Source organism: Agelaius phoeniceus, chromosome 6 (genome assembly GCF_051311805.1).
Source record: "Agelaius phoeniceus isolate bAgePho1 chromosome 6, bAgePho1.hap1, whole genome shotgun sequence".
Lineage (NCBI taxonomy): Eukaryota > Metazoa > Chordata > Aves > Passeriformes > Icteridae > Agelaius > Agelaius phoeniceus.
The window spans coordinates 22,716,947-22,741,172 of NC_135270.1; the positions used below are offsets into that span (position 1 = coordinate 22,716,947).

Here is a 24,226-nt window from a genome sequence, read left to right on the forward strand (position 1 = left end):
CTTCAGCCCTGTACCAGAACACCAAACTTACATTCTGTTTTTTTCTTGTTGAATTGCTAGCACTGCAAACACATTCAGGTCTTATAGAATACACCACTTTTTCATCTTTGGAAATTATGTAATTCCTTCATCTCAGGAGATCATGGCATGCACTTCAAATATCTGTTTGACTCAGCTAAAGTAACAGGAAACACATAAAATATACCATTGTTTATTACTGACTTCAGACATCACTTACTACTGAGAGTGCCTGTATCATGTGTCAGGTTATGAAAACTCTCATTTTTAATGATTTTGACAATTCCTAGTATAAACTATTGCTTTGTAAATTGATGTTGGAACTGCAGTGGATGAAAAGGTGCCCTGTCAGCTGACATCTTGATTAGCAAAGAGCAATCCATTACTCCTTATATGGCCTACCAAAGTATTTCCAACACTGTCTTCTATGACAGTAAAGGGAACACAACCTAGCATATCTCCACTCACTTTGCATAAATTTCAAGCCTTGTAACCCATGTAAAGAAATACAGAGTGACAGGAAATGCATGGATAAGTCATAGGACAAGAATTCTGAAGATCTGGATTCTTGGCTTGGCTCTTTTCAAGATTTCCTATGTCACATTGGATAAATCAATTCTAGTTCTGTATAGCTCATTGCTACAGCCAAGTTAAATTTGTCAAATACCTTAAGGTATGTAGGCTAAATCCAAGAGTGCCTATAATAGAAAGATGGAAGGTCTTTGTATTTGTAAAGTATTGATTTTCTTCTGTCCATTTATGTTGAGAAAGCATTTTATGTATATCTTTTACTATAACATGAAATAAAAGCTTTGAAATAGCTGGCATTGGCGGGGGGGATGGGGGGGAAGGAGGGTTGGGTGTTTGATGATGGTCTACTAAAAATTGCATGTACTGTGTTTCTTTGCTGTTAATAACACAATTCATGAAATTTGCAGAGATGTAGGATTCCACTTCACAGACAATACTTTGAAATGTGATTTGGGGTTGATTCAGGACAAAAATCCAACTTGTTTTACTTCTCTGGTAAATGCGCTAGAGATCTGAGATCCCATGGTCTTTACAGCACAGATTCCCTGGGGTGTGCAACCTGTGGAAGTGCTCTGTGGGTTTGGCTGTCCCAGAAGTTGGGAGCCCAGACTGACAAGCAGCTGAGGGTTGGATGCCAGGCTGTTTGGACACCCAACTCTGATCAGCCTAGCAGATGGGATGCTGAGGTGTTCAGGTCCCAAGGCACCACACTGAAGATCTGACAGTAGCCTGGTCACATCACAACTCTGTAAAAACCAAATCACTTCTTTTGAATGTTTCAGTTTCAGAAAACTGCTAGATTTTTACAGTTACTTCAAGTTTCTGTGAATGTAGTATGTATCAGTCATGTCCTTGCTTGTTCTCTTGTGCACAGATATAGGTTACAATGATAAATAAAAGAGAATTGACAGAAGGATACCATGGAAAGGAGTTTTACAAATACTAATTTATATGTTGCAGCAACTTCCTATAAGTCATAAGGGTGTTACTCAGCAGGGACATAGAAGTGGACAGAAGATAGTTGTGATACTGGTTAGTTTGGAAGAAAAAGTGAATTTCTCTGCTCAAGCTGGCTAAGGCATTAGAAAGACTTCTGACAAATTCGGATCTGTCATCATTTGTGGACTGTTTTGGTCTGGAAAGTCTTTTTGTTTGGCTGGTAGAACTGTCCCCCTCAGCTGCCTGGCAGAGGAGCTGTGGGGCTGTGGGCACCCAGTTTGTCTGCTGCAGGAGGTGCAGGATGGCTACAAACATTACCTGGCCAGTCTAACAGACTAGCACAGGCACTGAAGAATGGACATTATGAGAGGGTAAAAAAGATGGGGATGAACTTGATGCTAGATATATTGTGGATTTGTTTTGTTTTGTTTTTATTTTTTTTAAAAAAACCCTTAATCAGACCTTACCAAAAGGTAAAGGTTTGTATACCAGTCACAAATTTATGAGTGCTGGCTTCTTCTTGGGCTCCTGGGGCAGTTAAAATATCCAGTAATAGATGGAATTAACCTTGAAAAAAATAATTCTAGTTTTTAAATATTGGTGACACTCATCAGATTTCACAGAAATTATATATTGTTAATATAGTGTTAATTCAATTTTATAAATACTGGACCTCAGCTGGGTGACATTATTGGAGCTGCATGAAAGTCTGGTTTATGTAACTGGACTTTCTAAAGCCCAACATTGTGTAAGATAGCGGTAGAGGGGCATGCCAGAAATTATTCGTGATGTTTTTATTGATGTGTTTTGCCAGATCATAGGCTGAAATAACTCAATAAAAAGTCTGAAGTCTTCTGACTTCTAGCCTTGGTTTATTAACAGTGTAACTTTTTATACTGACAAACTAGTTTAAAACATTTGTGCCTAACTTCTCCATGTAAAAAGAAACTATAATAAAACAATCACCATACCAGAAGGTTATGTGACTGTTTGAAATCAGGACATCTAAAACTGAAATTTCTTGAAACAGGAATTGCTATTGAAAAGCAAAATATTTTCAGATGGAAAATAAAATATTGATTTGATTAAATACTGATTCTGTTAGCTAGCAAAAAAATAAAATAATAAAGCTCAGATATGCTAGAACAGCAGGTGGTAGGACTATAAGAAAATAACTGGAAGATGCATATTTTACTCTTGCAAGGTGAACACTTAGTTTTATATCATGATGAGGTCAGGACATGACAAATGTCCTGCTGCTACTAAGCTCAGTAGCATGTGCAGGACTAGACAGACCAGTGGGTGAGTTGGCACCCACAGGAGTAGCAGAGAGACAGGGCTGGGCCAGCTACACAAGGGAATTAAACTGCTGAGGGTTTGGAGTTTTTTTAGATGTGTACACTCCAAGTCACACACTAAATATCTGTGCACATTACTCAGAAAATTACTTCTCCTTTGTTTGTTATAATAAGAACAAGACTAGTTCATGTTTAAATTAGGAGATTACTTTCCCTACAATATTTTTCAGGGTTTATGGATTTGTCATCAAGATTTCATGGCTGCTGTGATGAATTGCCATAAAGACATTATCCTCAAAAGAACAAAGAAGAGCTTTCATACCTGATTAATTTTGGAAATAATAGGAGCATTTCACTAAAGTTAAATGACTGCTAGAGAGATATTTCTTACTGTGTCCAGACAATTTTTTTTGCTAAATATTTGAAAGCTTTCCTTTTCCTTTGACACAGAAATGAAGATATTACTCTGCATGTAGTGCACATGACATTGCAGCCCTTAGTCACAGAGATCTGTGCATTCCTATACATGTCCCAGGCCTGAGGCAATATTATTTATTTAAAAATAAGCACAAGTTTGTAAGGATAGGTCTCTCTCCTCCAATCTAGCTTCAGCTTGAACATTTGTTCCTTTTTGTGGTTTTGTTCTGCTCAGCACCATTTGTTATGGTGCACTTTGCTCAGCAATAAAGTGAGAATTGTATGACTGATGGATTTCTAAACCACTTTTAGTTAATGTCTGAAAGGACAATGCTGTTTGCACCAGCATTACACATTGTTCATACAAATATTGCATCTTCATAGTTAAAAAAAAAAAAACAAAAACAGCTAGATCATAAAGGAGTAGCAGTTTCTTATGGAATTTAGTAAGTATGGTATGAAATATTATTTTAGTCCTGTGAAGGATAAGTGAACTGGTGTTTAACAGTCAGGACTGTCCAGTACTGACCCAAACAAAGAAGTAATGGCAGCATTCTTTGAGATATCAGCTGGCTTTATAGCTCCCAGTTATTATTTTCAGCATTTCTTGTTTCATACCTTTTATTGGAGGAGACAAAAAGAGATTCTGAGAGATACGGAATAATAGAACAGGACAAAATGGTATTATACTGACATGCAAATAGGCTATTTCATTTTCTGTATTTACTGGATCACTTGGGTTGTTAGCAGTAAATGGACAACATTGCCACTTTAGCTGTGTAGATGAAGTTATGCAGCAATTCTAGCTGAGCCATACTGAGATAGTCTTTCGTTTTCTAAAAATAGTTCAGTTTATTAAACTGAATCACATTTGTGATTGCCACCAAATCTCATGTAGAAAATCTCACAGTCACAAAAAAATTGGGCCTTGGTTATTTTGTGTAACACCTATATTGACATCAAACCATCACTGACAATTGTTTTTAATCTGATATATGTGATTCTCACAACCATGGACCACAGTTAAGAAAAAGCTTGGTTGCAATGACGTGCCTTGATTACTTCCCAGAGGATAATGAAATTGTGAACAGCTCATAAGTTCATTCCCACTGTTATTAACAAATAGGATACATACATAGAAAAAAATAACAGTAGAGATAATCGGGAATGGTGTAGAACATAAAGTAGTTTGTTATTGGAATGCTGCTTTTAGGCATTTGCATGGAATCGTGTATCTGGAACACTCAGAACTGTTGAGAAAGGGAGTGCATTGATAATATTATTATTACCATATAATTTCTGCTGTAGTAATAAAAGATATAAATCTGGGTCAGGTTCCTCTGGGCTTGTTGCTATTCAGACATAGGTTTACAGTTCAGTAAGAGGTATAGTTGCTTGTCAGATACAGAATTAGATACATTTTGTGATTTAATGCATTCATTTTGTTTATTAATTCAGAGTTTCACACTGATAATTTGCTAGTTGAAAAGTTTGTTGTTGATGGCTCAAGTGTGGTCACTGGCTTTTTTATTTAGAAGGATGTTAAATAAAGCTTCAAAAAGAGAACACAAAGAATGAAACTGATTCTACAGTTTTCCAGGGATCCAAGCTGAAAAATAATGAGAAAAATGTTATTCAAACAAGAAGACAAAACCTGTTGTGCTCACAGTGTTTGATTACAATGTCCTACAGCTTGACACATTTAATTTAATACTCTTTAACTAGGGAAAAGGAAAGATATGTATAACAATATTATGCATGGAAATTGTCTTTGCATTACTTTCAAATAATCAATACTCAGAGGAGAAGGGAGAAAGGAGAGAAGACATTCCAGACTGTTTATATAATTTGTTTTGTTAATGTAGTCCTTCTAAAACTGAAAGAGAAAAGAAGATAAAGAAAACAGACAATATGTCTGGCTTTCAAGTAAGAAAATCCTGAGACTCTGTGCTCTGTCACAACAGCTGTTACACAGATAGGCTTACTGAATCAAAGTCTATGTCAAGGTGGAGAGACACCTTGACTATCAGTGTTGGGAGATAACCATCACCAGGGTGACAGAAGCAAAGAGAGAGAGAGAGCCACTGCAGGGACAATAAGCTATGTGCATGTAGAGAAATTTCATCTTTCTATGCATAGGAAATGAGTTTGCTCTTTATCTCCCTGCACATTTCTCAGTCCCATCCAGAGGAGCAACCCTGCATTCCCAGGTGCCTGCAGCATGTCTTACAGAAGGTGTAATGATATCAAAGCATGGGAACAGCCCAGAGCATGGAAAGAATCTCAGAGGCAAACAGACATCAAGCCCCTCTGAATGCTCACTGGTACAGCAAATCTCCCCAGCTTCTCAAAATTATCCTTGGGAGCAGTAGGACTGCAAAGATCAGTATAATTTTCTGTTCCGTTCCAGCAGACCAATAGTTTCCACTTTTGCATATTTTCATTTCATTTCATATTATTTTTCCAGTATTGCATATTTTTGTGGCAAAAATTTAATGGCAATTATAGATTTTAAAATTCATTGATGTGGTAGATAAATGAGAGATAATGAGACAGAAGGGGAAATCAACATGGAAAACAGGTGGACAGTATCAACCTATGATCTGCTCCAATCTATGCAGCTTTCCCCTATAAGCTTTCCCACCACCTCTAGTCCTTGGCAATGGCTGATTGAAAGCTAGACAGAGTGTACCTACCAGCATCTTTTCAGCAGGTCTGTGAACTAGGTCTTCAGAACACCACTCCCTGGTCTATGCTTACAGGACTCTCCACCTGGCTCTAAAGCAGAATTTTATGGTAGGAATTTTAAACTAAAACCAAAGTGGTAAAATAGAACATCTAAGAGCATCAGACCAAAACTGGCCTGCCCTTTGGTAGCAAAATTCCTATTGAAAACTGATAATTTCACCTAGGTAAAGGTCATATAGGTCAGGGAAGAGAATAATAAAGGTGCATAGACATACTGATATGGACATATGGGTGAAAGGCTAGTATGCACATCTGCTTTTCCAAGAAGAATGACAGGTTGTACAGGATAAAAAATTCTGTGATGTAAATTTACATTTTTGTCCTGCTAATAAATGGGGCAATGAAACAGCTGACTGCTCCCCTAGTGCAGATGTGGGAGTTATTTACTTTCTAATCCTTTCCCTTTTAGCTCTGGCTGGACACAAATGAAAATTCCTGGCATTAAGTATTAGAAGAGATGGAAAAAGCACAGGAACCAATTTACACGGTTTCACTTGACTAGCTTTCTTCATTTGACTCCTATTAGCTCTGATAATGTATCCTCACCATTAATCAGTTAGGGGAGAAGAGGTGATGCCTGTTTTTTCACGTGCATAGGAGGATGTATGTGTACCACAGCAATCTCACTGGAAAAATTCCACACCTGAAAATGTCTCCTTCAGGACTTACAAGGTACAAAGGTAGTGACCCTGAGCGCTGGGACAGCCTTTAGCAGGCATAGAAGGTTTGGGAGGAATATCTGAAATAAATAATTGAGTTAATGGTACTTTCAGCACAAACTCTATAGAGGAAATCTATGCCTGCCATAATCCCATTAGAAATAGTGGGACCAAAGACTTGTAGAGACAGTTGATATCATTAGATGGTAACTTCTTCCATGGAGTAGCATTCCCAGCACAGAACCACAGTGACGGCTGTCAAATAGCTGCTGGGGTGGTAACAAGAGCTTCTTCTGGAGAACTCATGTTCTGCCTCTTCCTGGCAGCTCCTGAGGAGAGGAAACAGGCTCTGGGCTGAACAGCCCTGGAGTCTTCACCTCCTGTGTCTTGCACTATAAAAACCAAATTGTTTGCCCTGAAGGCCCTATGCAGATATCAGAGGTTCATCAGTATGGAGCTTTTAAAATGTTTCTGCATTAATGCCAGCCATTGGTCTAGCCTGACAGGTCCTCATTGCTGGATCATTGCACAGAAGTGTAAAAAAAATGCAAAAGGTTTTCGTCGATTTCTATGAGGTTTGATGCAAATGCATCAACACTAATGTATTTTTAAAGTGTAGACAGTCAATTACAGTAGTTTGTTTCCATAGCAATAATGTCCACAGTAATGCTAGTGAAATCTGAGATTTTGTCACACAAAAATATATATGTCTATAACGAGTGAGAACAACGGTCCAGCCAGATCAGTATTACCAACAGTGTCCTAGACAGATGCCTAGGGCAGAATATAAGAGTAGGTGAGTGCCAGGTAACATATACCAGGATAGGGGATCAATACCCATGGGTCTGCAGCTCAGAAGCTCTCTGAATTAGAGGTGGTTTCTTTGTTTTCAATGGTCTTGGATGGATTTTCTTCTATGAGTTTATTCTATTGTTTTCTAAGTCTATTTAATTTTCTTCACCAGCTGTTTCTCTTTGTGCCACATCCCTTCACTTTGGGAATCATTACCAATATATACATATCAGGAAAGAGATAAGTAAGCCAAAACTCAAGTCTGTTCAAAAACTTCTAGGACTACACTTAGCTTTTGCTATCAGTTAAAACCTGATGTAATAGACTTGCCAGAAATTAATCTCTCTGATTAATAATTAAAGTATGATCAATCGGACCTGAACTAGAGCAGACAAAATACTCCCTGAAAGCTAAGCTAACTCACAGGAGTATTCTGTATTTGGATTATTTCCAGCAGCTCTTAGCCCCTTGAGGAGAAACAAATAAATTTTCATGTTAAGATGAACACTGACAATGAACAGAACTTCCACCTTGCCCATATGTATCTGATCTTGACAGGGCATTTACACCTTCTCTGCTTCATTCATACCCTTTACACCTGAAGCAATTTGAAAAGAGGTTATAGTACAGAATTTGGCCCCTGCATCTAATTCAGTGTTTGCTTTCTGTCACTTACTAGACATGTTTGATTAAGACCCCACATTTGTTCCTGCCTATTTAGAGAAAAAAATTGTTTTTTCAGTCACTACATTTTAACTAGGGGAAGTACTTATGAACCATATGGAGCTGATAAGATGGGATAGAAATATCCTAAATTTAAATACTTCATAATATGTTAAAAAAGGAAAGGAAAGGAAAGGAAAGGAAAGGAAAGGAAAGGAAAGGAAAGGAAAGGAAAGGAAAGGAAAGGAAAGGAAAGGAAAGGAAAGGAAAGGAAAGGAAAGGAAAGGAAAGGAAAGGAAAGGAAACAGAACTACAAACAAACAAACAAAAATTTGCTCATCCCAATGCAAGAAATAGCTCTCTTTAAGGGAAAGTGTCCCAGCAGATTCTGAGCCTGGCCCTGACTCAGCTGGAGTAGACAGCTGAACCTGTGAAGCTTCACTAGATTCTCACTGAAGAACACTCTAAAACAGCATCATGCTTCCACATCAAATCTGATTTGAAAATATGTTCATAGCGAGTCATTCAATTTGTTCTTTTGGTGCCTTGTTCATGTTCATCTCTGTTAATGGTGATCATTCAGCAAAGGGTCCACAAATCAAACTGCTATGTCCTGCAAGGATTCACTGCCCAGTGTTTGCAGTGGGTTTTATAATCTAATTACCTGGAATGTTACCTGTTTCTGAGTGAGTGGCTGCATAGTCATTAATGAGTGAATGAATAATAAATAACAAATATAAAGTTATGAAAACACATCAGGTATTCTTATTTCCTTGCACTCATCCTCTCTCATCTGCCAGCTTGGTCTGCATACAAGGAGGCTTATCATAAAATACACCTGTAAACAGACCTGTGCTGATGCATAATATATGAAGATTTCAATCTCTGAGAACGTTTCATTAAAATATTTGTATGACTGCAGTATGTTAAACCCTCAGCTACTTTACTACTCAAGTAGTTTGATTTGAGAGGAGATCATAGGAATAGATGGCTGGATAGAACTTTTGGAGCATCTGGATAGCTGATGTTAGGAAACAAGCTCACAGTTTTGTTCAATTTTTATCCTTTGTTCCAGTTAACTCTTGAGATGTGTGTCACAGGTGCAGTGGGAGCTTCAGGCAAAGCTTACTATCCATGCTGTGTGCCTCCCCTGATCATTGGGAGCTTACTGAGGAAACAGGGCAAACTCTGTAAGATTAGCCACAGTACCACTGCTTTCATGTGCTCCATCTGAGGTAATTGTGATTATTCATGAGAAAGAAAGGATTATCCAAAGTTATTGCACAAGCCCACTCTTCAACTATCTGCATTTTCACTGTGACTACCTGCAATTCACGGAGCTTCCTGATAGATAAAGCTTCTATTTTTAGTAGCACTGGGTGAATAAATATATTTCAACTCTTGTGTGCTCAGATAGTGTAGCAGCAAGACTAGATAAATACCTACTGTAAAGAGAGGCAAAGCCTTCTCCATTTTGCCTTACCACATTAATTTCTTCCATGTTACTGCAAAGACTGCTGTGATGATTTAGGTTGCATTGCCTATAAGAGATAATGTTTGGGGGGCTCTTCTTTATTTACAGCCATGATTTTTATAACTTTTTCCTTTTAAATATTTTCAGATTTATTTCAGGTTTTGGAGAGATTGACTTACAGCTACAGACAAAGGACATCAGATTAATTTCTCCCAGCAATGTCTGTAGACATCCCAAAACCACAAAGCATTCTGTAAGGAATTCAGCTGTTGCTTTTGTTCCATTCAAAGGCAAGCAACTGAATCAAATTAAAAAACAAAAAAAATCCAGTATTCCCCACCAAAACCAAACACAGAAACATACATGATACATTATGAAATCTAAGTCTAAAAGTCTCATGAGTAATAGAAGTGGTAATTGCTCAACACTTTGGTCTCAATCTCCTTGTGAGTAAACAGCAATAAAATTATTCTGTCTTTATGATGCACTGAAGGATACAACAGGTCTAGTACAAAAGGCTTTGAATTTTTTCTTTTTTTTTTCTATTGGATATGAAATTGCTGCTTAGACTGATTTAGCCACCTGGAAATGTTTTATGTCTTTCAGTACTTATTTTCTGTTATGTTTTTCTCAGCCCTCATATTCCCATAAAACTGTTTAGTGCAGGGAGCTGCTAAAACTGAGCTATGCAAAAGGTACTGAGCGTCTTACCTTTGGATAGCTGGTTTTGCTTTGAGACTGATCACCAAAATTAAGAGTTAGGTGACATCTACATTATTGATTCATGCTGAGAATTAGTTGCACAATCCTAATATCATCTTTAGATCATTTAGACCCCTTAGAAGATGAGAAATTGAGGATTTTTAGGTAAGGTCAGCAACACTTTGGAAGGTCTAGGCATGTGGGGAGTATTTGGCTGGCAGTGGAAGTAACGGGACTGGGGTGAGGTGTATTGTCAAAGTGAATACAACAGCAGCATCTGTGAGTCCTGAGAGTGAGAACAGCAGTGAGCTGGGACACAGCCAATTCCACAACACATAATAAGTAATGGTTACAGATCAGAACTTAATTTCAGAAAACTGCAAATAATTCTTCACACTGCAGCTATTGCAGTCCTTTTTTAAAGACTTGCCAGGAGCTCCGGAAATGTATTATCAAATCCCACTTACATTTGGGCAAGCCACTTATAGTCTGGTATTCAAGATCTGAGGTTTGATGCCAGCAGATGCAAATAGATTTCCCACTGTGCATCCTGTCTATTTAAATTGTAATCTTCTCAGGGCTGGAATTATGTCTTCTCATATGTTTTTATACTACCTGGCAAATTTTTTCTAATTTTCTAATTTTGATTGAAATCTCCAGGCATTATTGTAATGAAAATAACTATAATTATCTCCAATGTGACAAAATCTGAGTGTCAAATTGAAAATGAAATACTAGAATGGGCGTAACAGCCAACAGGTGCCTACCATGCAGTAGAAGCCCTTTGTATCACAGACACTTTAAAACCATTAAATTCTCCATCATCACTTTCCTGAGTTACCCAAAGAAATAATTCTACAGCTAACAGTCAATACATCTTTGTATCAGGTTTTACGTAGTTGCTAAACTGAACTAAGCAAAATCCACATAAATGCAGAAGAACATTCTTGGAGCAGGTTTCTATACCCCTAATTTATAAACCTCCACCCCCTAAAAGAAGCTGATTCTCCAGAGGTAGGAAGAAAATTTCAGTGAAAAACAGGGAGCTATGATGTGGAATCCAACCAAGGCAACAAATCTTGGAAGCAAAAATCTTCCCATCCATTTATGGTCTTTTCACCACCCAGGCCTCAAAATTATTAGCAATACTTTTATTTATTGATAAAATGCTACTGAAAATGTTAAAGATTTTAATTTTCCATAGCTAGTCAAAGTTGTGCTGGAAGCTAAATACAGCAATGCATCTGTACGTTGATTCCACAACAGTGACATCCTCAGTGCCTTCTGGAGGTAAAAGAATAATAGGAAAAAAGTAGGGAGAGGGGAAGGGGAAGAGGAGTTCTCTTCTTGTGTCATTGGGTGAACATATGAGATCAAACTCATGTTTAGGAACAGAAAGAACAAAAAAAAAATTAGATGAACAAAGTAAAAGAACAGTTTTAGCAGATCTGCTCTTTCCGGGGTTAATTCTGCTTCTAGAAGAAATTATGCCAAGCAGGTCATCAGGATTGATCTGATACTCACAGAACATTTCTGAGCCATATCAAAAAATTTTCCAAGAATTTTCCCCACCTTTATTTCCATTTATTTGTTTGTATTACATCTCTTTACTGTGTTTCCACTATCTTTGATCATTTTTGTAAATTCCTGTCCTCATCTTCCCATTCTTCCTCTCATGACCTTTTGAAGAGAAATAAAGCTTATTAAAGGTTTTCTTTCAAAAAAGAATAATGAATATTTTCTCAGTTAGACAGAACCCCTTACCAAAATCACATTTGTTTCTTTCCACAATTTTTTGTTTCCATTCCTATTCTTCAATGTTCTGTTTATGTTTTATAAAAACCAGTCACTCTACCACAATTTTTAGCATTCACTGCTTTCTCAAGAAGCATAAGTTACTTTATTAGTCTGTATAACACTCAGGTTCTTGAGTAAAGCACTCTATGATGCTTTAGAAATTACTTAAATTGTTACAATTCTAGAATAGAAATACTTTTTTAACCGGAGTATATAGCAGTTTTCACTGTGGGATCATTGGAGGCTTTCAGGATTGTTGGAGCACTTTACAAGATACTTAGACCCCTAGCTAAAAGGCATGAGAGATGGCAAAAACTGAGGAGAAATGCTTTGGGATGGGAGATTTGAAAAACTTGCTGGTTTGAGTACACTAACAACTGGGATAAAACCACTAAATTTACTTTGTGCATACCTGTTGCCAGCTGGTAACAACAGAGGTCCACTAGAACGAGGAAAAGCATTTTTTACCAGCATGGAGAGCTGTGGGGATGCAATGTTTAAAATGAGCATGTAATAATGCACATACATTTTCTGAGTGACTTCAATACGAGACATTAATTGTATTGTAGTTCTGCCTGAGTAATGTAGACAATAGTCTGCATTATTACTTTTAAGAAAAACTGGGTTTAATTGTATTAAACACAATTATAGTTCTGCCTGAGCAGTGCAGACAATGGAATTCATTATTACATTTAACTGAAAATGTATTTAATTTTCTAGCAAGCAATCTCATTGAAATTGAAATAGTCTACTAAAATATTTTCAAAAACCAAATTATCTTTAGCTGTAATATTTTTGCAAAATACAGCTGTCCATATTCAATTAAGTTAATTTCCTTTTAGGCCAAACTGCAGGAAGAAGTGATTTTCTTCTAATTTTATGTGGAACTGTTTCACATTCAATCTAAACATTACCTGTGTTTTATGCTCTAGTTATGAGCTTTCTCTGTAATAAGAAAAAGCAGGAGCATCCACGTACATATGGAGATATATTTACAAAATTGCTCAATCAACCAGCTCAGTGAGGAAACAACAGAGTTCTACTCTGGGCTCCTTTCCAGGATAAGAAGGCAACAGAAAAGAATAAAAGTGCATCCCAGGTGTCGTATGTGTCATATGAGTCTGAATGTGGCCAAAATAAATGCCTAGATCCAAAAATCCAGCGGGTCCAGGAATCTGAAAGTCTCCCAAATCCTGCAGATTAGACAGTAGCTGCTAAGAGTGGTAGATATATTTAAATACATCATGGGGAAAAAGGCTGATTTAAAGACAGGTTATTTACAGGCAATAACTGTCCATGTGCACAGAGACAAATGTGCTTGCTGTTGTCTGGGTCTAGTCACAATATCCACATGAATTAAGATGCTTATTTGTGACTAGAACTGAGCACATTTTAACCCATGTTCTTGCAGCAGTTACTCCTGGGTTACATAGGTATCCTCTCTGTTCTAGGTGGACAGCCCAGTATTGATGTAACTCAGGCAAAGAATACTTAAAGGCAACATGACCATAGCTGGTTTTCCACTTTTGATCTCAGCAGAAGCTCTGCTGAACCCCTTTTTTTTTCCACTCTCTTTCTACCCATCCCACTTCTCCTTCCACTGTTTCAGATGCTTCTTAGGAAGAGGAAGGAAAGTTTGAATGAATGGATTTTCAGTTAAAAGTAACAAAAAACTATTAAATCCAAAAATATAAATTCCAATAAAAAGTTCTGGAAAAAACAATGCATTTTCTTTTGGTAGTTCTCACACAGGTACTTTGCAAACCAATTCAGAAAAACATGTTCATTATGCTTGGATAAAAAACTGGAGAAGGAACAATTTATAGCAAAGATTTATAATTATTTTAATTATAGTTTGGTGGACTACATCAGGACTTTCTGATGTAGATCAGGACCTCATAATGCTGGACATTGTAAGCACAGAACAAAAACCTGATCTGCACCTCATGGAATTTATTATCACTGTCAAATTTTAGCAATAGCAAAATGAATCTAGCTTGGATAAGCAGCCTTTTGCTAACTCATGTGCTACGTCCTTATTTTCTTGGGATCTAATGATAACTATCCCTTGTGAATCATTACAGCTATTTTTCTTTTTTCCCATTGTCAAAGTAAACCTACTGGGTTGGCACGTTTTATTATGGGCAGCAAAGGTTAGTAGTGAGATTTGTTGGGGGCCAGAAAAGTGGGACATCTCTACTTAAAATTCACATATTGGTTCTGCTTGCGTTGCAGTTCTCAGGACTTCATGTGCCATCAGATTTATTGTTGGGAATCTGACTCAAACTTGATCTTAATAAAATCTATTCTAATTACATATTAAAAAAAATTCTAAACATCTCAGCTTGCTTCTTCCTGCCAGGCAACCCATGAAGCAGCAAATTACTTTGGATGGTGCTGCAGGTTCATAGCCTAGCATTTATATTTGTCTTAAACCTTAAAAACATGGTCCTGTGTAGCCATCCTTGACTTCAGGACCTAAGGAAATTTCTTTTTGTCATGAGAGAAAGTCAGGCTGAGATTTTTTGTTTCTCTGAAATCAGATGAAACTTTGCAAGTGATTCCAGAAGGAGTGGAGGAAGAGAGCAGGGTCAGTAGCAGTCCTCCTCCACAAGTCAGCTGTATAAATCCAGTGTTGAAGGGAGAGAAAGAATTTTACTTGTAGGTATGAAATGACATAAAGGAAAATTACATGTGAAATTTAGGTAGCCACTGAAGTTTTAGTAATGGGACCATTAAAGAACACTCTACAGTTAGTAACACGGCTGCACTGAGAAAGTCTTAGAATGCCAGATGACATTTGTGTCATTTTATGGTAAATGAGTGCCATCTACTTAACAGCAGCAGGAAAGCAAAGTCTGAGATAAGAAAAATTCTGTAACAGCCTTCAGCCCTACTCTTCTTACATACCCCCACCACCATGGTGGCACTTCACAATGGAGGTCCATGGATGTACAATTCAGCAATTACCTTCCATGATTGATGGGCTCTTTTGCCTCCCTTCTCTTTGTAACCCTGGAGCCTGGGCTGTGACAATGAAGAGTCCATTAGTGTGACCCTGAGGACCGGTATCTTCTCTGCTTGCCCTGGAGGGTTTGAAATGGTGAATTTCACTCTGTTTCTGATCCCTCATCTCAGCAGAGATGAGACTCCATGCAGAGACAAAATGCATGTCCAGTCTATCTTTCCACAGCCCTCACTTCACACTGTGTGCTGGTCTATATCTCCAGCTCCTTCATTCCTTCCATTTTCCTGACTTCCATTTTTCCTGAATGTCTCAAAAAGGAGATAAAAACTGGAGTTCAATCCAAGAGCCTTTGAGGGAAAGAGGCAGAGCAGAATACAGTTGCCAGCACTCCCAAGTAAAGGGAATTTGAAAAACAAATATCAGAAACTTGCCTACAGTACCTGAATGGATTACAGCAGTATGGAAATAGTCCTGAAATTAATGTCAGGTAGGAGAAATCCCAGATCTCACTCCCACACACTTACAGTTATGGTAAGGCACTGAAACTGATGATAGGCACAGCTCCTGCCTCCAGCATCACATCCTCCTACGCAGCAGAAGAAGCAGCCCTTTTTTGAATGAAAGTTAAACCAGTTCCCAAAGTTTTGCAGCAAGGCAGAGATTCTGAAGCAAATCTAAACTCCACAAAACTGAGAAACACATTTCTCGTCATCCCTGGGATGATGTGTCTGCAGGGTTGCTTCAGAGCGGCATAGCCCTCATCACATCCAGGGGTACAGAAGGAGAGCAGAAGGCATGATAGACACCATGGGAGCAGGAAGGATTCCAAGCAAGGCACAGGATTCCTGAGCACCCCGTGATATTTCAGTTTCTCTCTTGCTTTGGCAGCACTGTTATCAATGACAGACCATTCTAGAATTTCTCTGTGCAAACTTCAGTCATTGTGCAGTAAGGGTTTTGAAACAATTCCTTACAACAGAAACAGTCTGTCCTGTTGTCCTTGGCTGCAATTTTCTCTCTCAACACTTTCTGCTAGTGCAGCATTTTAGTGCTGCAGTTGTATTAACATAGTCTGCAAAGCATTTCAGTACCATTCAGGTTGAGAAGAGCTATATGAATGTAAAATATTCTTCCAAGAGTAAGTTAAACAGAAAACAGTATATTGATTCAACGCCTCACAAGGTCTTACAAGAATTAATTCAGGTAGGCTTGGATATAAGCCTTTTTTGCATGGACTGAAAAGTGGCTGAAGGCTTGTAAACAAATTGCAAAGATTAATGACACTGCAACTTGCTAGGAGCCTTCTCAAACAAATTTTCTGGCTGCCTTGAAACATTAAGTACTTATGCTAACAACACTCTTGAAGTTGGGACTTACTGTGGGAGGTCACCCAGTTTTGAAGATGGGAAACAGAGGAACCTGGAGAGTCTTTGCAATGCATCAGACAGGATTTTGGTATCAAGTTCAAATCCAGTCTAATACTCTAGTTGCAGGACCACCCTTTCTGATAAATTTCTCCCATATATCTTTAAAGATAGAGATACTAAATTTATTTGATTTAACATATTTCTCAAGTTTTAATATCAGTTAAACCAAAAATTACTGGTAGTCTCTCTCCATAACATTTCCATCACTTTCTCTGCTCTTTTGAGTCATACAATATTTAATATTATTATATTAGGTGAATTTTTTAAAATTCTGTTTTCCTGATAGTTAGAGAAACAGTGAAAAGAATAGCAGCAGTGGACAGTAGCATCTCTCTAACACTGATCAGAAAATGATGCTTATGGAAAGAACATGAAAGGAGGCCTATACCAGCCCATTGTATATAGACCAAAGATTAACTCAGGGTTTAAATACACTTTTTATGTTAATAGTTAATGGTGTGCCTACACTTTATCACTTTTTACAGTCACTTTTTAAACCTTGTAATGATTTGACTGAAAGTTCAACATTTTAATTACCCATTGAGTAAAAAGCTGGGGTTTTTTTACTCCAGGTTTGTTAAGCTATTTCTGTTAATAATCACAGTTCCTTGTGAAATAAGTGCATAATCATTCCTATTTACCTTCTTCAAATTACTTGTGATCTTATATGTTTGACATACTCTCTCAGTCTCTCTTTTTTTATGAGATTATGCTCTTTTAAGATCAACAGACTTTTGGACAAGAGCATGATCAAAAGTGTTTTGGAAATCAAAATGCATTATGTCAAAAGGATGAGACATGCCCAAAGATCTCAAGAACAGATTATTGTTGCTTTACTGACTCTGCCTGAAAATGTCACATTTATCCACATCTGTTATTTTTATTTTTTATCACAGCTTCTGTCCATTTGTTTGATAAGAAAGTCATACTTTTTTGTTTGTAGATTTCACAGTGTGCTTATTCCCCACCCTCACAGATGCCAGGGGTCCTTTAAAAATGGTTGTTCTGCTTGCCACCTGCTCTTTCTCTGGAATAAACACTAATTTATTCAAGAGTTCACTCAGAGCAGTTAGTAGTTCAGCAGCAACTTTGAGAACTCTTGGGTTAATACCATCTGTTTCTTATGGTGTTTGTTATTATACATTTTATTGATCTGCTCTAAAACCCCTTCTGCTGATGCTTCACTTTGAGGCAGATTTTCAGACTCATTTCCTGTAAGTAAAGGCAGAAACGTCTCTAAGTTCCATGTGGATAGCACTAATGTAAGCAGCTCTCTCAGCCTTTCTGCAATGACCACAGCATCCTTCAGTGCTTTTTCCATGGCTCAGCCATCTGTCAGCCCTACAGACATGGGAAGGATGTTTGGTTTTCATGTGTTTTAGAGAGACTGTATTACCAATTTCCATGCCTTTAGCAGACTGATACTCAGAATCAGTGTTGATACAGGTTATTGTATTTTTACATTTTGTATATCAGAATTTTTACACATTTTCTAGTTTTGCACCTTTGGATACAAATTCTACTTTTTGAGGGATATCCTTTTACTTATAATTGCCTCTTTCCCTCTTTCCTTAACCACATTCTCTTTTTTTTGTAATTTACAGTATTTTTATACAAATAAAAATTTAGGCTGAGGAAGCAATAAGGTGCCTTTAAAAGGTCTCAAAAATATTTTACCCTTTTTATTACTCCCCTTCATCCTTTAAAAAAGTTTCCTGGTTACCACAGTTTCCATTTGTGGGAGGATGGATTGTAGGAGAGTAGAGATAGTGCTGAAGGCAATCTTGCCCCTGAGGAGTTGCAGCTGTACTAATTACCAAAGAGTAAGAACAGCCCTGCCCTTAATAGGGCACAGCTATATCCAATAAGGCCTGCCCTTCACAGGCCACAGCTGTGTCCACTAAGGATGGATGCTATAAAAGAGTGTGTTAGCTCTTTGAGAGGAGACCTGGTGTTTGTTGGCTGTGTTGAGAGGAGCAGTGAGGGTAAGGTGGTCGCATAAGGGACAGTAAAGGTTAGTGTGTTGTGTGAGGGACAGGAAGGAGTCTGCCAGCCATGCAGGAAGAAGAGAAAAGGAGTTAGTGTTGTAAGAAGCTGCCTGTGGGAACTCACAGAGAGAAGGTATGAAAGTTTTATAGTGAGATGATAAACTGATGGTGACAGTCAGATTGGTGCCAAGCACTGATGCCAACAATTGGTGGCCTGTACGGGGATGAGTCTCAACATCCATTATGAAGTTAAATTTTGCTGTTGAAGTCTGAATCTGTAGTAACTTTTCTTCCTTTTGAAGAGAGTTGCTTCAAGGGACACTCACCAGTGATTTCTAAGGATGTAACTTCTGCATAGTGTTTTACCTTGACACTTAGCTAACGTTAATGGGAGAGGTCTCATTGCAGATGTGTCTTCAGCCCTTGCAGGTTCTCTTTTCACTGACAGTATTACATAACCAGCATTCCCCTCCTCATCATGAAGTCAAGACAATGCATTATATTCTCCCCATTTAAGCATGAAATTTTAATCTGAAGAATTTCTATGGAGCAAATTTAGAGATTTTATTTTTTAATGCTAATTTATATTAACCATGTACACCAATAATGCAGATGTTCTGTCCCTGTGTTTTCCTCAGCATAAAGCTTTGGTCTCTGATTTGCTGTTTGATTTTCTAGAGTTCCACTGTTTATTGCCCTTCCATGAAGTGCCTAAGATTTATGTTACACCAACTGTCTCACTCATAGCTGTAGGTTTTCCCCATATCTCCACTTTACTTCTCCCACTGCTGCTGTTACCCACATGAACATTCACCAACAGCTCCAGAAAAACATTCTCTAGGTAATTGTCCAGATGGCTCATGAAATTTGCCACTTCCACACCTGGCAGAAAAGTCATCATGCATAATGTACTTATGTGGAGGGGTTTTATATAAAACATATAATTTTTAAAATAAATAAACTAGAATGATAACTGGATTTTTTGCCGGATCCTGTTGCTACAGTGAGTATTTTTAAGTTGTTTCCTAAGAAGCATGGAACAAAGAGTATTGACTCAAGAATCCTAGGTTGAACATTTACAAAGCTACTTAATTGCCTTCATACAAGTGTTCCTTCAAAGCTACTGTTTGCCACATGTTTATAATAGTTAGCAATTGGTAAGTTGTGAATATGTGATCACTTTATACCAACCCAGTTGTGCCAGTGGTTTCTTTGCTTCAGGCTAGAGTTCTGTGTGTCCTGTCTCTTGCCTTTGACCCAATAGCCATATTTCAGGCCATTTTGGGACAGAGCTGGAAGTCTTGTTTTATTCAGTATTTCCTGAGTTAATGTTGAAGTGCAGTCATAGTCCACAATTACCAATTTTACATAGGCTGCACCTTCATCCTGCCTGCCTGTGCCAGATGGATGGCCCCTCTTTACAACACAATCAGCACATTCCTGGTCAGAGAGCTGAATCTTCAAGGAGTTCCTGCACTAGGCAGGGAGTGTTAGAATTTTACAGATACGCACACATGCACATGCCCCTTGCAAGAGTGAACTTACTGTGTGACAAATGCACAGATCATTCATACATGGAAGTCCTGAAGTTTCATGATGAAATGCCAAGCCTCCAGTAGGGAGTGCTATAAAAGATAGCGCGATGCAGTTAGAGACACTGTAGTCAATAAAAAACATTATTACATTATTATCTGGTATGCAGCCTTAGAGTAATAAATTTAAACATCTTCCAAATCCAAGATACAACATTTTGATAGAACTTTATATTCATTCAAAGTTCTGATTATTGTTATAAATATTATTATGAAGTCTAGTGGTTATATGTACAGTGTCTAGAGGTTTTTTAAGGTAGTTGAATGTATAATTTAACAAGTGACTTAGAACTTACCCAAGGAAGAATCTCAGTTGTTGCATTGGCACTGACAGATCTCCTGAGTGGGATGATAACAACCAGAGGCAAATGCTGTCATAAACAGTGATTTTACAGGGCTTATAGAAACTCACAAACAATTCCATCAGTCTTGTAGCATTAGTAAAACCACATTCACCAGCAGGAAAAAATGCACCTTCTCACATGCATTTGGAGACACTAATACAGAGTTCCAGTCTAAGATCCTTTAAAATTCATTCCTCTGATTTCTTGCATCTAGCTCTATGCAGCCTTGGCCTGTGTATTCCTTACTCCATCAATCTGTGTTCCTGCAGTCCTTGTATGTATAAAGTATCTGAACAGCCCCCTTACTTCCTTCATGCTACTTTTTTCTATCACAGAAAAGAGAAATTCCCTTTTGCTTTGACTCTCTTGCTGTGAGAAAAAGAGATTTTCAGACTTGATTGCAGCCTTGCTCCATTCTATGGCATACACCCACATAAAAGATTAAGGAGGATGACTCATGTCTGGGTAATTTTATTTCTTTACAGAAACCTAATAATTCTCTTAGAAAAGGCATTGGAAAGCTGGTTGGAAACTCAGTTTTAGAGAAAGATGGTTCATACCATGTCAGAAAGAAAAAGACTCCATGGTGACCCAGCATGTTCCAGAAATCATTTCCTATAAGATATCAGAAAAGCTGCACTTTCAGACTATGCTAAAGTCCCTCTTTCATTTTCTCCTAGTGTATCTTTTGGAGTACATACAGTAAGTGCATGCAGATGAAGGCATTAGAGATGTTTCTGGTTCTTTGCTGTACACTTCAAAGGTACAACTGTAGAATTTACAGACAAAACAGGCCAGGGTACAGTAATGGAGAGGATAATATTGCAAACATATAGGGCCTTAGTCATTCCTGCATTTGTCTTCAGCTTGATGGAAGAAGGTCTAGAATAAGTGAAGGATGGTCCTGCTGTAATGAAGCTGTCAGCAGTAACAAAAGTCGTTTGTGCATGGCCTACCACACTAAATTACTACTGACTGCCCTCAGCACAGCTCTCATCAATCCAAGCACACCTGCTGCGTAGGGCGACGTGGACCATGGGGAAAGATATCATTATTCTCTTAGGGATGCCTCTGCTGGTTCTTCATCATCTCCCATCCTTCCTCTACATAAGTTATCATTGATCAAGTCCTGTTATTTTTTCAGGTATAGAGCCATGGTACATACAGTAACACCATTACTCTTCTCTGCAATTCACAGACACCTCTAAATTATTTCTTGCCTTTCCAAATGAGTTATTGTCCAGCATCTAAGCTCTTCTTTTTTTCCACTTGTGCCCTGAATATCAATGTTGAAAATAAAAAGTAATACTCCACTTAAATCCATACTTCCTAGAATTAAGTCAATCACTGTATCTTCTCTAAAACAGATCATTGGACTGCTCCTAATTAGCTTTCATTAGTGGTTATTCATGTACAAATTTCCTGCAGAGTGGGCCCTGAACAAAAAACGCATCCAAATCTTACCAGCCTGAATGCATGGGCAACTTTCCATGTCAAAAAATGAGGGTGGTCGTGTGGGTATCAGAAAAATAAATTTAATCAACTTATCCCTTGGCTATGAATATCAGGAAAAATCACTGACAGAGAGGAGCATTTGTTCAAAATTAATTCTGTGGAATTAATTTTTCTGTACATGAGAGAAGGATGGTATTTTGTTTACATAATCAACACTCTCTAATTATATTCTTTCTGATGAACTCATCACACCTTGACATTTATTTTACATCACTTGTACTGTATCAGTCTCAAAATTAAACCAACACTGAAATGTTTATCCCTGAATCTGTCTCTCATGGATTTGCCTGATCCCAGGATTGTTTCTTCTGTAAAGCTATAAATGGTATAAATTCTGTTGCACAGCATAGTGAGAGGATTCACATTTCTAGTGTTTGCTAAGTAAACTTATGTTCAGTGCTGTTGGAATATTAGCTATAATTTTCAATCTGTGTATAAAGACTCTCTATCATCTTCAAACTATCCATCCCTCAACCTGTGCTCCTCTCCTCATGCAGACACTACATCCTGCCTGTGATCCATACAAGGGTCTGGATTACAATAATAGCAAAAGGATGCTATGCCTGTGAAATCCCTGTTTATTACTTATATATTTTCCACACCTTTCTATGCATTTGTTCAGAGCTGCCTTCAATGGATAAATCCCCATTTGTCAAAAGTTAGGCACATCAGTATAAGTTTCACAGCAGAGTTGAACTTTCTGGTTCTGGTGAAAACCTGAAGTGAACATTCCATTAAACATCCTGAAAAGCTGCCCTTTAACAGGAATCAGAACAGATCAGAACAGCAGTAAGGTAATTTTTGTCGCTCATCTTAAAACCAGACATAAGTAAATGACTTTCTTAAGATATTGGCAGACCATGGAGTACACAGATCTATTTTAAATAAAAACCACATCTTATATCTGTATCTCATTTGTATATGCAAAATAAGCACTGTCTTCTATATAAAAGTGATTCACCTTCAATATTTTTTGTGATGGCAACTCAGTTTTACAATATCCATCACTTCTAACCTGCAGCATTGTTAGCTCTGTATCTTTAAAATGCCTTTGTTAGCTATATTCACTGTGCTTTTAGAGTCCAGCATTAAAAGTTATCATTCTAAAAACTAACGCTTTTCATTTGCAAATGTAAACCTGGCTCTAACATAAAAAGCAATGAACGGAATATATCAAGGAGAAATATGGGAAACTGCCAGGTTAACAATTTGGAATATTGGGATGAAAATGTGTCTGGAAAAATGTATTTGATTACTTACAAGAAGTCATTATTTTATCTATTAATATTTTTAACTATTTAACCTTCAGATTTATACTTAGGTATGTCATTAGACATAGTATCTACATTTACAGTTATAAATCAGATTGGATGCTGAAATGGCATCAGAAAAATGTGGAAAAGCAAAAGAAAGATATAAAAACATGTAAAATAGATTGTGCTCTGTGATTGTGTGTTTATGAGAAGATGTATGTATATATTAATATATGTACATCAAAATGAAATTATGTGCACAATTTTGAGAATTTTATCAAAGTTTCAAGGGTAAGAATTGACAATTAGGAAATTACAGGACTAAGGGAGTACCTGCAAAGCTAGTTTAGCCTCTGGTGTGTATGCATCACAATACATCTCTTAGTTCCATGATCACTCGTTTTTATTTACAGAGAACTGTGGTCTCAATCAGTGCTCAGAATTCAGAGGATGTACCTAATGAGCAGCTCTTTAATATTTGACTTTCTTCTTATTGTTCAGTGTGTGCTCTCAGTTCTTATTTACTGCATTGCATTCAAACCCTGCCCTGAATACATAACTGTTCATTTCCTTGCAGACTTTTCTATAGTGGTGATGACTAATATCTAAGTGCTTTGCAAACATTAATGAATTTATCGTCTCCAGCCCAGGTGAAGTGAAGGCTGTCATTATCCTCTTATTGTAGACCTAAAACTGAGCCACAGGAGAGTTCAAGTCAAACACAGCCACTAACACCAAGCACACTTTCTGAGATATGTAGCACCTAAGTTTTCAGAGTATTTAGCAGTCAATCTGATTTTGTATGCTGAAAGCACATCCTTGATTGACTGCAGCTATAGTTGTGAGGATTTCACACTCCTGCCAATCAGGAAAAAGAGTCTCATGCTGGGCACCCTGGGAAAAAGGAACAAACTGTTAATGACCCCATCTGAAAACCCCACTTGGATTTGAAGAAACTTGCTAAGAAACACATCAGAATTCATCAGAAAAGATAAGACCTAATTCTTGAGTTCAGCATATGTCTGCTTTAACTGTGAGACTTTATTGTCTTGAAATTCCTGCCTCATAAAAAAAGCAACTTCTAAAAATGTACAACAAAAG

General features: G+C 37.6%; 1 protein-coding gene across 2 annotated transcripts in view; it reads right to left on the reverse strand.

Annotated features, from left to right (window-relative positions):
• Nucleotides 1-20,772, reverse strand: part of LOC143694344 (uncharacterized) — a 61,037-nt gene extending 40,265 nt beyond the window's left edge. For both annotated transcript variants that reach the window (XR_013182745.1, XM_077180005.1), the window contains exons 1-2: nt 20,310-20,772; nt 19,967-20,046 (exon numbers count right to left, since the gene is read on the reverse strand). The gene's annotated coding sequence lies outside the window, so the exon portion shown is untranslated. The remainder of the gene's footprint in view (nt 1-19,966; nt 20,047-20,309) is intronic.
• Nucleotides 20,773-24,226: the final 3,454 nt, after the last annotated feature.